Here is a 15640-nt window from a genome sequence, read left to right on the forward strand (position 1 = left end):
CAACCTGAGTGGCTTAAAACCACAGTCTCTCTACATTTCTCTCACAATTTCAGAGGCTAGAAGTCTGAGGTCAAGGTGTCACATGGCTGTATGCCCGCTGAAGGCTCCAGGGAAGAATGATTCCTTACCTCTTCCTACCTTCTGGGGGCTCCTGTCAAACCTTGGCATTCCTTGGCTGCAGCTGATCATTCTAATCTCTGCCTTCATCTTCACCTTATTTATGACCTTATTCCTTGCTCATATTCTTTGTGTCCTCTCCTCTTCTTATAAGAACACCAGCCATTGTGTTAGTGCCCATCCTATTCCAGTATGACCTCATCTTAACTAATTACATCTGCTAACACCCTAGTTTCAAATAAGGTCACATTCGGAGGCTCCAGTGGGCATGGAATTTTGGGGGAATGCTTTTCAACCCTCTACAGAGCTTCATTTCATTCTTGGAGCAACTTGTGGTCTAGATACTGTTAGACCCATGATACATATAAGGAAACAGTTGACATCAAGCAACCTTTCCTCAGTTTCATGGCTGTATTTTAACTCAGGCCTCTGAGGCCCCACTACACCATGAGGCTTTTCAATAGGGAGACTCAAACCTGCTGGCAAGGAAAGGACAACTTGCATGTAGTCCTGGAAGACCAACTCCATTCCTATGACCCCAATTCCCTTGGTTTATAGGACTGAGGTCAGAAGAGACAGGGTAGGTTTTCTTAGTCATATTTCTCTGATGTGTTCTAATCCTCTTAACATGTCTTACCTCTAAATCTCTCCTGCCTAACTGTTTTTCTTCTGAAAAAGCAGCATTCTCCTTTCTTCCTTCTCATTCTTTACATTTTATCTCTTAAAGAAGAAGGGATGAAACTTGTAGTAGCTGCAAATAGGAGTGGCTGTCTAGACCCCAAGAATTGGGCTGTGTGGGGAACTGCTTCTCCACCCATAGCTCTAGGCATATGCTTTCAATGAGAGTTGCCTGCTGTTACTTGACCTCCCTTCGGAGAATGGACGAATGTCCCCTGCAAGACTCTAAAAAGTTTAGCATCTGTGGGGTCCACATACCACCCCCCAGAGTTCCTGCCTTTCTTCAGGAGGGAGATATACTCTCTACTGTTTCCCTTCCTCTACCTCATCTGGGCCCCATGGCATTGGTGAGGCTTCCAGGAAAGTGGCAGACAGGGAACTTTGGGACACATGGTGAAAGTGCTTTACAAGTAGGATTCGAAAATGTGAAAAGAACATGGTGATCTAACCATCTCCAAGTCTTCATGGGGAGTGTTCTTGAGGGATAAGGCTTTGCATTTAAAAACTAAACATTCAGCAAGATTATAAGATATTGCTATGAAGGGAAAAGAAGTTTCAAACCTCATAGGAATCTCAATTCACAGAGTGATACCCTGATCATCAGAAACATCTCTATTCAGCTAAAGAGGAAAAACTCCAGAAGCAACTTAGAAGAGCTGACTGGGGACCTCCCTAGTGGTCCAGTGGCTAAGAATTTGCCTTGCAATGTAAGGAATGCAGGTTTGATCCCTGGTTAGGGAACTAAGATCCTTCATGCTGCAGGGCAAATAAGCCCTCACTCTGCAATTACTGAGCCCGTGCTTCAGAGCCCAATGAAAGATCTTGAGTGCCACAACTAAGACTCAATGAAGCCAAATAAATCAATTAATTAATTTTAAAAAGAAAGAAAAGCTGACTAGTCTTTGTTAGAACAAGTTGACCTGCCTTTGTCAGAAGAGCAATGTAGCATTGACCAGGTATTGTCTGAAGAATGTTTGAACACTGAGCAATCTCAGCTAGAAACAACTCTATTACTATGCCAAATAAAAACAAAAAGAAAACTATCAAATCAAAAAACACTTGAAGAACATAAACAGGTAAGAGCTAAGCTTGCTGCTAAGAAGCAAGAATTTGAGAGGAGAAAAGAGAGAGAAACTCAAAGTCTTTACAAAAAGAAGAAAATCAAAGTGTTCGAAATACTGAGCAAAAAATTATAAAGGGAAAACCAAATTTGAATTTACAAATGGAGTTTCTTCTTAAAAAAATACAAGAACATAGGACTTCCTCGGTGGTGCATCAGCTAAGAATCTGCCTGCCAATGCAGGGGACACGGTGCAATCCCTGGTCTGAGAAGATTCTACCTGCTGCGGAACTACTAAGCCCATGTGCCACGACTTCTGAGCCTGTGCTCTAGAGCCCCTAAGCCACAACTACTGAAGCCCATGTGCCTGCAGCCCGTGCTGTGTAACAAGAGAAACCACTGTAATGAAAAGCCCGTGCGCTGCAATGAAGAACAGACCCCACTCGCTGCGGCTAGAGAAAGCCCGTGTGTAGCAACAAAGACCCAGTGCAACCAAAAAAACAGAATAAAATTTAAAAATTAATTTAAAAAATAAGAACAAATTTAAGTTAGCCTTAATTAAGGGTTAAAATATATCTACCATTTACTGAGTTTTTCCTATATATAAACCTCCTAACAATTAACTAAATCTATCAACAGAAACTGGGATGCTAAGTGAAGTGAAGTGAAGTCGCTCAGTCATGTCTGACTCTTTGCGACCCCGTGGACTGTAGCCCACCAGGCTCCTCTGTCCATGGGATTCTCCAGGCAAGAATACTGGAGTGGGTTGCCATTTCCTTCTCCAGAGGACCTTCCCAACCCAGGGATCGAACCTGGGTCTCCTGCATTGCAGGCAGATGCTTTATCCTCTGAGCCACCAGGGAAGCCCATCTTCCCAACCCAGGGATCGAACCCAGGTCTCCCACATTGCAGGCAGATGCTTTAACCTCTGCACCACCAGGGAAGCTCAGATGCTAAGCTGTACTAAATTTTAAATGTCCAAATACTTTTGTTTTCATAAGAGAAAATTTTCTATGTATGTTCTACATAATATTATTTTAAAAATAAGTATTTGCCTCTGAAAGAAGGTTGGCCTAGAGAACTGAAAGAACCTCCTATTTGAGTGACAGGTTCAAACATATAATACTTTAGTACCATATGAAATTCACATGAAATAAAATGTTAAAAAAAAATTGAGTCATTATGTTGTGTACCAGGAACTAACATAGTGTTATAGGTAAATTATCCTTCAAAAGCAAGCTGACAAACTTACAGGAAAAGATGAGATTTGTGTTTACCAGAGGCAAGGGCGGATGGAGGGGGAATTTGATGAAGGTGGTCAAACTGTACAAGCTTTCAGTATTATAAGTTAAACAAGTACTAGGGATGTAATGTACAAAGGATACACATAACGAGCACTACTGTAAGGTATATATGAAAGTTGTTAAGAGAGTAAATCCTAAGAAAGAGAAAATTTCTTTTCTAATTTTTAAAATTTGGTATTTTTATGAGATGATAAATATTCACTAACTTGTTGTGGGCATCATTTCATGATGCATGTATGTCAAGTCATGATACTGCACACATTAAACTTACACAGTGTGGTATGTTAATTATGTCTCAATAAAACGGGAAGTAAAAGAAAAAAAAGCTCACATATACACTTAGAACAGTGCTTGTCACTAGCAGGTGCTAAATCAATGTTAGCTACTTCAGGTCCAAAAAATGAGTCTAGTACTTCCCACTTTACTAGGCCTTATTGGGAAGAAAAAATTAAAAAAGAACACAAGTCTAAGTGTGAGAAAGAAATGTTCCCTGGGTTTGGGGGACTTGGACAAAGAGAAAGAGCCCAGAAAGAGCTTCTCGGGAACTGCAAGAAGCCAGCAACTTAGCTAGAACCAGCCTTAGCAACCTTCCTAAAGTCAGGGGCCAACGTCTTGATATGAGTTTATCTGGAATGTGACAAAAAGGAATGATGGCTAACCTCCTCTCTCAAAAAATGGGGACAGGGGATTCAGAGGCGAGGAAAAAGTCATAGGCTGAGGGAGTCAGATGGAGGAGGGGCGGGAATCCACTTGTGGGCCACCCTGAAAGCTAGACTTCTTCAGTTGCAGTCGACCCAGGGGCTGGAGGCTGGTCACTTGCCATCGTATTAGAAGTCACACACGTAGCTTGGAATCCCATGTGATCTCTATCTGTGAAGGAAAACCCTTGCTCAAAGTGAGGGAAGGGAAAGTGTGGATGAATATTCTGGCCAGAGCAACTGAGATGGTTGTATTTAGAAGGAACGAGGCCCAGGTTTCCTTCACTTTCTGAAAGAAACTCATCTAAATGGGAGGTTTATTGTAAGTTTAATAGTTTGATTTAAAATAGTGATTAAGTACTTTTCCTGCTCTAGCAATCCCCATGTCACCGAATGGGGAAGAAATAACTGGGAAGATGGCTCCTCATAGAGAAAAAAGTTACCGAAGTCACAAAAGTCAGGTTTCATTAAGGTCAAATTCCCTAGAGAAATCTCCCAAGTGCAAGGGTGGGGACAGGAAATGAGGGTGCAGAAGAGAGGACTATGGGAGAAATTGAAATGCTTCATTGGCCTTTAACAAGAAAAACTAAATGAGAGGGATTCAAGAGACAACAAGGAGGTTGTGGAGGGCCTGGAGGGAATGTTTACTGTCTTCTTCTTCTCTGGTTCTTGGGAGAAAAGGGGGTGCTAGACATACATCCGTGATGCTTGAGAGTGCCTTTTTGTAGACATTAATACCTGCTTCTTGCCTGAAATTCCTGAAGTAGGGGTGGGGGTTCACTGGAGTATCCCATACCTTGTGTGTGTGCTAAGTCATTCAGTTGTGTCTGACTCTCTGTGACCCCATGGACTATAGCTCCCCCGGCTCCTCTGTCCATGGGATTCTCCAGGCACGAATACTGGAGTGGGTTGCCATTTCTTTTGCCAGGGAATCTTCTGGACTCAGGGATTGAACTCACGTCTCTTAACGTCTCCTGCACTGGCAGGCGGGTTCTTTACCTCTAGGGTCTGAAAAACTGTAGAGCTGTTTTCAAGGATGAAGAAAATGGGGTCACCCCGAATTCTAGGCCCCAGAGCCTTCAGTGTCCTCTGAACACCCCCAGAGTTACTGAGGCTTCAGGTGACACAGAGGGAGGGAAATCAGGGGCACAGGAGTTCTGGGTCCTTATCAGGCCAGACTGAAGCCTGGAAATATTTCCCTCCCCAACTCCAAGATAACAGAGCCATACTTTAGCCTGTTCTGGAAGGAGGGGGGATGTATGAAAAGGATATATGATTGGAATTTCAAGAGGGACTGGATTCTAGCTGTTCCCCTCAAAGTTAAACATAGATTTACGGTATGACTCAGCATTCTACTCCTAGGTATATATACCCAAGAGAAATGAAAATAAATGGGACGAAGGGTCATGCTCTACTCAACAGGCTAGGAGGTTTGACAGGAAACTATTGGCAACAATTTCTAAAAAACCGTTTATGAGCATCTTCGAATATGTAGCCCATATAAACTCTTCAGAGAGAAACTCTTTAGTTAGTAGATGAGAAACAGAGGGGCCCTGACCAGAATTTTGGTACTTGTTCCAGACCTTTCTATAGTCTGGGGTGTAGTCCCAGCTTCTGATTTGACCAGATACCTGTGTGGAATTATGATTTTTGCTCAAGTGGGTCTCTATTATATCAGACAGTTCTAATAACACAAAAGAGCAAAAATGCCTGAGATTTACCTATTGCTGCAAGCTAACTATGCCCAACCTCATTTTTAGGGTGGTTGGGAGGAGAAGAACAAGGTAAACCTACAGAACCAAATAATCTACATATGTTCTAACGTCTCCCTTTCCCTTGTCCTGGCTCATCGCTGGGAGGTCGGAGGGAGGCAAGAGTGTTGAACCCAAACATCTAGGCTTGCTCTAAGATGAACCTGGTGTGGTCCCAGCCAACTCAGGACTGAAGGATCCCCAGAGTTCCAAACTTTTTAGGAACTCTGTGCCAGAAATGGAGACAAAAGACCAAATAGACATGTCTTATTATAAATCAAATATCACACAGCCTTTTCACCCAGGGACTTCCTAACCAGGGCTGGTCAAGACTACAACATCTTCCCAGGACTAAACAGTGGAGGGAGTCTATCACCTGAAGCCTCACCTGGGGAAGCAGATGCAGTGCTTGGACCAAGTGAAGGGGACATTTGAAGTTACAGTCAGGTAAAGGAAATCTGAGGTTTGGCTCTTGGGTTTCAATTCACTTTGGGGGAAAAAAAAAGTGAAATGATGATTCATGTAGTCAAGGGCAGGACAAGACAGCTGACTCATGTTTTGGGGTCAGATCAGTGATTCCCAGATCTGGCTGCACAGCAGAATCCCCTGGGGAACTTCAAAAAACATACAGATGCCGGGGCATTACTCCAGACCTCTTGATTCAAAATCTCCAGAGGTGCGATCCAAAAATATGTATTTTTCAAAACTTCTTTCAGGTGGTTCTGAATTAACCAGTCTGCCCTAATTGGTGACTCAACATTAGGGAATTCCTAGGTGATGATGGTCACAGCAGTCCTTGTGAAGAAAAGTAAGTGAAAGGGAGAAAAAGTAGGAGATTACCCAGAGATTAACAGTGGCTGTTTAAATATATCTGTCCATGCCTCTTCGGTTTCTTTTTTTTTTTTTTTTTGGCTAAAAAGAGGTGATATCATGAGCCTTAGTTTACCAGTGGGGAGAAAAGTGTAAGCACTCAGACATGAGTTAATCTCTCCTAAGATGCCAGAGTTAGTGGCAGGTTTGCTTTTAGAAACCGCAGTAACTGGTTAGAGGGGTGGTGCTATGTAGAAAGTGGAGAGCAGCTGACACAGGGGCTGAAAAGCTGGATCAGGTTCCACTCCTCACCAGCTGTGTGAGTTAACTAAGCACTACAGGTAAAATGCCTGAAACAAGAGAAGGAGTTCTGTTCATGATATTTTATAATTTACATAGAATGAATAGAATCTTCCATTAGATGATCAATGTAAAATAGAGCCTTCTGGTCCCTTTTGCTTAAGTGGCATGTCAAAAATTAGTGACTTCTCTATGGAAGCAACGTAGATGTCCATCGACAGATGAATGGATAAAGAAGCTGTGGGATATATACCTGAATACTACTCAACCATAAAAGTGAATGCATTTGAATCAGTTCTAATGATGTGGATGAACCTAGAGCGTATTATACAGAGTGAAGTAAGTCAGAAAGAGAAAAACAAATAATGTATATTAACACATATATATGAAATCTAGAAAGATGGTACTGATGAACCTATTTGCAGGGCAGCAATGGAGAACAGACTTATGGACAAGGCGGGGGAGAGGAAGGAGAGGGTGAGATGAATGGGGAGAGTAGCATGGAAGCATATACACTACCATATGTGAATAGACAGCCAATGGAAATTTGCTCTATGACTCAGGGAACTCAACCCGGGCTCTGTAACAACCTAGAGGGGTGGGAAAGGAAGGGAGGTGGGAGGGAGGTTCACGAGGGAGGGGATATATGTACACCTATGGCTAATTCAAGTTGATGTATGGCAGAAATCAAACCAATATTGTAAAGCAATCATCAACCAATTAAAAATAAATAAATATTTAAAAACAGTGACTTTATTTAATGACCATTCTTACTCTGAACTTGGTGTCAGATGAGATAGAAAGCAAAAAACAAAAAATAAATTAATATGCAAGTACTGCTTTCCCTATTACTCTGGAATCTTAGGGCCACATGGCTGTGATTTTCAGATATTCAGTCCACAAAGAATGTTTAATAATTGAACAATGTTATGTTCCAGGCATGAAGGATGCAGAAGTATCTAAGACATTGTTTCTGCCTCAAAGGGTTCATGTCCAATGGGGAGAAAGACAAACGAACAGGATTCTCACGGAGGGTGGTAAATGTAGGCACAGAGAGTGTGCAGGGGTCTTCCAGCCTCTGTGACAACTTGTCCACTGGGGAACGCTGGGGCCTGCCTCTCAGCCTGAGATGGGATGTTGGTGGTGACAGTAGGGGAGCAATATAAGTGCCACAACAGAAGGAGCTACCAGGTCGGTACACAGTATAGAGAAGGAACTGATTAATTCTAGGTTGGATGGCTTACGAAGGCTTCCTTGTCTTACAAAAGAGGAAGCTGAAGCTTAGGGCGGTTAAGCAAACAAATGGACAGTGGGAGGCTGAGGAGCCTTAGGGAACAGCAGGGAAAAGAGGACAGAGTCCTGCTCCTGTCACCGGCCCGCTCCTCAGACCCGGCACCCCAACTCCTCCTTGCCGAAAAGGAGCAGATGAACCATACTCGGAGGAGCACAGGGCTCACGACCAGAGATCTCTGTCCAAATCTTTGTTTCACCATGTCCTGGCCCTAAGACCTTGAACAAATGACTTTCTCTCTTGGATTCTGTCTTATTATTTATTAAATACCGGTAATAAAGGGCTTGCCTCATTACATTGTCATATAGATTAAGTGATTTGAGACATGGAAAGTGCTTAGAACAGGGTCTCTGGTGCACAGTAAGTGCTCAATAAATGTTAATTATTATTATTATGTTATTACCTGATTGGTGTGGCCAACCCAAGATCTCACTCCAAAAACCTGAAACCTAGCTCATTTTCGTCCCTCAGAACTAAAATGTAGCTTTTTTTAGACTGTAAAATGATATACTGTATTATTGTAAAATATTTTTAATGAAAAAAAGTAAAGATTACCCATTACCTAATTCCAGAGATAACTGCTTTTATGTTTTGGTGAACATAATTCTCTATAGCTCTCTGGACACATCTATATGAATACAACTTTAATAAGTAGCATTATCTGAGGATACTATTCAGTGAATGGCTATTGTTACTCATCAAAGATATTGTGGGTATCTTTCCATGTCAATAATTATAGATCCCATACTTATTTGTAAAGACTGATAAGTATTTCATTGTATGACTGTGACATAATTAATTTATGCCATCCCCTAGTTCTGGTCAGTTAGGTTATTTCCAGTGTTGATATTACAAAACAGTTGGCACCACTGACTGAACCCACACAGTGAGCCGTGGGCACTTCTCTGATTATTTCTTGGGACAATTTGCTGTAAGTGGAATCTCTGGATCAAAAGGGTATTAACCTAAAGACACATGTCCCGTAAAGTAACTCATATTGCAAGGAAACAGACTGGCTGGTCAGCCGGCTTGACAGAAGTTCACGTGAATGTGGCTTCTGCAGCGACTAGCTGTGGGAGGACAACTAGGCCAGGGGTCAGTTTGTGGGAGGGTAAAAATGGAGAGGCAGTCCCTGCTGTCAGGTTTCCAGCATGTTCCTATGTGAGCAGGTAATTTTTCAAACCTGTGAAGGAACTCTGTGGAGAATTTACTGACCTCTTTGTTAGAGCACCAGTACTCTACAATTTCTCTGAATATCTGGCTTTTCTAGGAAACCCATTAGGGAAGTTTAACTAGCTATAAAATGTCACTTAACTTTTAAGGAACCTTCTAACAGTATAATGTCCAAGGGTATTTTGTATCAATCAGGCTTGGGAAAGATTCTTCTTAGCCCCAAATTCTCTTCATCACTTGCCCAGTGATCCTGAGCATTTTCCTTAGCAAATGAAGCTGGAATGTGGAATGGGAGTGGTAGCCTTGAGACTCAGCCTCTTCTACTGACCAGGGAGTAATGAAAGGTGAAGAGAAGATGGAAAGGAAATGAATACAGACTGAAATGCATCAAGGGATTTGGCTGGATCAGACTTTCACAGGTGGAGGAAGGTGAGGAAAATGCTTGGCCCACCACTGTAACCAGAGGTCTGCCATTGCACACATTTCATTCCAGCCTCCCTGACCACTCAGACACTGTCTTTGGTGGACATTCTGACACACAGGCTTGGTGTGGGTGAGGACTGAGCAGAAGGAGTTAGGGGAATGTGCAGTCTGCTACTACTTTTAGTAATTCTTATCGAATTACTAAATGCAGTAACAGGCTAACATTCATAGAGGTCTAAACACTGCCAGGGCAGTTCCAATAACTTTATGTATATTAAGCCATTTAACTCTCACAGCAAACCTAGGAGGTAAGTACTCTCATGGATCCCATTTTATAGATAGGGAAACTGAGGCCCAGAGAAGGCAGACAATTTGCTGAAGGTCACATAGCAGGTAAATGGGAGAAATGAGGTTTAACCCTCATGTCTAATACTGGGGTTCCTTTATTTACTATCATTTTTCTTTACTGTGGTAAGAATATGTGTCTCTGATTCCATCTTCAACCAGACACTCCAGAAATAATCAGAAATATATACATACACATACATACATATGTACATACATACCAGGAGTAACCTTAGAGAGCTAATGGGAGTTCTTGAGCCTGTTGGTCAAAGCAAAACCTTTTAAGATTGATCAAAAGTAAATAAATAAAAGATTGAATGGAGCCCCTGCAGGTCAGGGACTGGGAAATAAAACGCCATCTTTAAGGGCAGAACCCTGGGGATTTTAGCTGGAGGATGTGTGATATTATCTGACAGCTACATGTTTTGCATTAAAAGCCAGAGATAAGTGGACATCTTTCCTTTTCCTCTTTGTCAGCTTTAGTTTCTTTAGTTTTCCTTCCTTGTTCCTTCTGTCCCTTCCTCACAGGCTACAGCTGCTTTGTACCTAACAGACATACACACTATTCATTTCTCATTCAGGCACACAAATTTACAGATGTATATATTTCTACATCTTTGTATCCATTTCCATCTATACATATATATATTTCATACATACACATTTGTCTCCATGAATTGTTCATTTTCTAAAAATGTTATTAAGACATCAGGTTTAGGAAATGTTTTACTCCATGTACTGTATTTACAAGGTCATGAAATTATGACTTCACTGCTCAAGAAAACAGGGCAAGAGTTGGGTCAAGTGAGGTACCTAAGATGGTTAGACACCCATGCAGAGGCCAGAGCCATGATATGATACTGAGAATGAAGATACAGAGACGCTGGGAGAAGTGACCAAAGAGCAGGCAGAGCCAGCAAGCCAGGGAGCAGTGGATGGGAAGGAAGGACAGTGAGTTGGCCGAGAGGTATGGTCTAAGAGGGGGAGTACTGTACTTCCACTATGGGTAAAGCAGCCCAGAGTTTTACTCCGTGTCAACAGCCACACTGGGCAGTCAACACCTCTCTCCCCTGGTAGGTGATTTTAAGTATAATCATGCTAGTTTAACTTGCCACAGGCTCACCTGTTATGTCTTTTCGACAGATGTGCACGTGTGAGTGCACGTGCCTGTGTGTGCAACTATCCATTTCCAGTAACCTCTTAAAGTTCAGACCAGAGCATTCTCATAACCCTGCTGACTCTGAGGAACTAGTCTCCTGTCTTACTTCACCTTTTCTACCTTCACCACTATTTCCCCAGTTGTAACTCCTCTTTTCAAAGCTATCAAAGTTGAGGTTCCCCTGGATGTCCGCAGAATTTCCAAGTGTTGTCCTTTCACAAAAGCCTAGAAAAATATCAGAAAAGCTTTATTCCAAGGTTTATGACCGACCTTCATAAATTGTTCTTAGTAGCAGTTTAGGTTTTTTGGATCCCCTTTCTCTAAAAGTCCCAACTATCTTCACAGCTGGGACTAAATCACTCTATCCAGAAATGCCAACCCTCTTGAGAAACAATAAGAAGCAGTATTTCTTCTTCTTGAGAAATATAATGAAATAATTTTGGATCAGAGAGAGATCTATATCATAGGATTTGAGGAGTATTTGGGATATTCAGGAAGGATTTAAGGCTGTTTACAAGGGTCTATAACATAACAACAAAACAGCAAAAATAAAAAGTGGGGTAAGGAAGGGGAGGGAAATAAGAACAGACCCCAAGCCACAGAGTCTCCTCTTCTCCCTAAGCACGAGACAGGAGCACATGCTCCCTGTCACACTGAGCAGGCTTGCCATGGCTGAGCTGCCATCAGCTTATGACACCTGTCACCTAACTGTTCTCTTCGTCTCCAGGCTCCTTTAATACTTCATCCATACTGCAACAAAAGTGATCTCATAACACAAGCTGGATCAATCATTCCCCGGCTTCAAACTTTCAACAACTTCCCACTACACTGAGAATGGAATCTAAACTCTTCACTATGGCCCTTAGGGTTCCATCTCATCTTATACCATGCCTCCCCTGGTTTCTCTAGTCTCCAGTCATTTATTTCACAACATTATTTCATCCCTTAATCTCCCTCACCTATTTCTCTCCTCTGCTGCTTCTCTGGCCACCACCCGTTTGTCTTCTGTATCTATGACTCTTTTGTCAATAAAGTTTTATTGGAACATAGTCACACGCACTTATTTACCTATTAAGTATGGCTGCTTTTGACTATAATGAGAGAGTTGAGTAGTTGCAACCACATGGCCCACAAAACCTGAAATAATTATTTTATGTTTTATAAAAAAAATTTGTCCACCCCTGTTATAAGGAACTAGAGAGAAGGAAGAATAAAGACAGAGGATTTTAGAACACACTATGACACCAAACACAAAAATAAAATGGCTTGAAGACTTAAATATGAGACACGACACCATAAAATGCCTAGAAGAGAACATAGGCAAAACATTCTCTGATAATTACACCAGTATTTTCTTAGATTGGTCTTCCAAGGCAATAGAAATAAAAGGAAAAATAAACATATAGGACCTAATCAAGCTTATAAGCTTTTTCAAAACAAAGGAAACCATAAACAAAAGACAACTTACAGACTAGGAGAAAATATTTGCAATGATATGACCTACAAGGGCTTAATTTCTAAAGTATTCAAAAGCTCATATAATTCAATAATGAAAAAATAAACAACACAATCAGAAAACAGGCAGAAGATCTAAACAGACATTTTTCCAAAGACATACAGATGGCCAAAAGGCACATGAAAAGATGCTCTACATTTCTAATTAGAGAAATGCAAATCAAAATGACATCGAGGCGCCACCTAAAACCAGTCAGAATGGCGATCATCAAAAAGTCTACAAATAATAATGCTGGAGAGTGTGTAGAGAAAAGGGAACCCTCTTATACTGTTGGTAGGGATATAAATTGGGGCAGCTGCTATGGAGAATAGTATGGAGGTTTCTCAAAAAACTAAAGATATTGTTGCCATATGATCCAGCAATCCCACTCCTGGGCATATATCTGGACAAAACTATAATTCAAAAGATACATGCACCCCAATGTTCATAGCAGCACTATTTATGGCCAAGACATGGAGACAACCTAAACGTTCATTGACAGATGAATGGATAAGGAAAATGTGGTGTGTGTGTTTAACAATGGACTATTACTCAGCCACAAAAAGAATGAGATATTGCCATTTGCAGCAACATGGATGGACCTAGACATTATCATACTAAGTGAAGTAAGTCAGAGAAAGGCAAATACCATATCACTCATACATGGAATCTAAAATACAACCCAAATGAACATATTTACAAAACAGAAACAGACTCACAGACACAAAAAATGGTGGTGGCAGAGAGACACATTGGGAGTTTGGGATTAACAGATGCAAAGCATTATATATAGGATGGATAAATTATAAGGTCCTATTGTATAACACTGGGAAATATATTCAACATCCTGTGATAAATACCATAATGGGAAAAAAATACATGTGTATATGTCTATATAACAGAATCACTTTGCTGTATAGCATAAAGTAACACAGCATTGTAAATCAACTATACTTCAGTAAAATTTTTGGGGAAAAAAAAAGAAGATGAAAACAGGCATAGGGTAGAGGCTGATTATGGGGATCTTGAATGGAGAGGCCAAGGTATTTGGACTTTACCTTTCAGTTATAAGGGAGACACCTAGGCCACCAACCAAGAGTGTCTGCCTATGGTGGCAAAATTGTGTTTAAAGAGGACTGCACTGGCTTCTCAACATTATAAATGTTGAGAGAATGGGGGCTAAAAACAAAAGGCAGGGAGCACAGTTAGGAGGCGGCTGCAATTATTTAAAGCGAGACAGACACTGTTGGTTGTATCTATCAGCATTCAAATGCTATTTTCCATGGTACAAGACCCTGATTTTATTCAGGTATCTTATCTCATGTGACCCAGAAAATGATCTCATCCCTGGCTACTGGGTAAATCCTTGCCAACAATTGGTTTGAGAGTAGATACGTGGCCCGGAAGGCCGATGAGACATGAGGTATGATTGGCTGGGTGTGGAACCTAGAACTGCCTCAAGCTTGGGTACAGAGTCAGGTCACCAGTTTGGTGGGGCCAAGAAAATTGCAGAGAAACAGAGACAGTGTCATTCTCTCTGTGTATTTCTTGTTGCATGGGATAATAAACTTCCTTTTTATTTAAGCCAATATGAACATCCTGATATAAAGGCTAAGAGAAGACAGTAACAGTGAATTCACAAGAGAAGTAACTGGAACAAGAAATTCTGGGCAAGGGAATTAGGTCAATATTGAAGCTGAGACATGAGGAAGAGGGAGGAGTAAACTGATGGTCCTGAGGTTTACTTCTGGAAACTTGATAAACCATAAGCAGAAATAAGGCACTGCTGGCCATGGCCCACAATCTCTGTTTTAGTCAAGTCTTCACCCTGCAAGTGAGCCAGTGAGGCCGAGAGACATCAACAAGGGACCTGCTTCCCATAGTACTAACATGAATCTACTCTAAATCAAAGAATATGAGAGAAAGTTTATTTGATCCTACAATATTGTAGCTGTGAGAAAACATTCTAGGAAGCCACAGTTATCACAATATTCATTTTTTATTAAAGATTTTAAACTTATAATAGAAAGGACATATTTTGTAATGGTTGTTAGATTAGAACAAAATCACTTCTTTGTAGAACTCAGATAACCATGTTGTTTTAGGGTGAGTGGAAAATATTTTTCTAAAACAAAAAAAACATTGAATTTATAGTAGAAAACACTTTTATTTACAGTAGAAAACACTTTATTGAAGCCTATATAGATAAGTATAATTTGATATCTGTTTTATTTAAAAAATATATTTAAGTCCCTTATTTGTCTACTTTTGAAATAATGCACAAGGAAGGGAAGACATTCAATAAGTAAAATAAATGATGAGAGTATGATTTTATACTTATGGAGAGACAAACACATTTAGAGAGAAAGATAAGAGAGTGAATACAGACTTAGGGTGAATATGGGACAGATAACAGTGGGAAAAAATGATTGGGATGTCTTTTGCACAGCATTATCCCCAGGATAGAAGTCTCAGGTGAGACTTTTCACTGCAGGTGAAAAATCACAAGTTCAAGTACTGTCCTAGCTACAAGAGGAAAAATTAAAATTCATTAATATAGCTTTAATAAAATCATCTAGATATAAAAACAAATGAGGGTATCAATATAGTAAAAAAGAATTCAGAGACAGGGAAAGAGAGATAGAGATACTAGTGAGATAGAGATATAGATACAGTTACCTGGATTATGATAAAGGTGAGACTGCAGTATAAGGAGGGAAAGTATGGTCTTTTCAATAAATAATGTAGGGACAAATAGATATTCATATGAAAAAAATGTACTTTGATCCCTATCTCACATGATATGCAAAAAAAAATTAATTCCAGAAGGATTGCAGATCTAACGTGAAAGACAAAACAAAGACATTTGGAAGAAAACATGGAGGGCGTCTTCATGACCTGGGAGTAAGCAAAATTTGCTTAAATGGGACACAGAGGGATTTCCTTGGTGGCGCAGTGAATAAAGAATCTGCCTGCCAATGCAGGAGACAGTTTCCTTCCCTGGTCCAGGAAGATTTCACATGCAGTGGAGCAACT

General features: G+C 40.8%; 1 non-coding gene and 1 pseudogene across 1 annotated transcript; one reads left to right on the top strand and one right to left on the bottom strand.

Moving 5' to 3' along the window:
* The first annotated feature begins 1133 nt into the window (after window positions 1-1133).
* LOC120860197 lies at window positions 1134-5039 on the top strand (annotated as a pseudogene).
* On the bottom strand, window positions 2647-2718 carry TRNAC-GCA. Its single transcript has one exon. It is a non-coding gene; the product is annotated as a tRNA-Cys (tRNA).
* Window positions 5040-15640: the final 10601 nt, after the last annotated feature.

This window comes from Oryx dammah, unplaced genomic scaffold (assembly GCF_014754425.2).
Source record: "Oryx dammah isolate SB20612 unplaced genomic scaffold, SCBI_Odam_1.1 HiC_scaffold_11050, whole genome shotgun sequence".
Taxonomy (NCBI): domain Eukaryota; kingdom Metazoa; phylum Chordata; class Mammalia; order Artiodactyla; family Bovidae; genus Oryx; species Oryx dammah.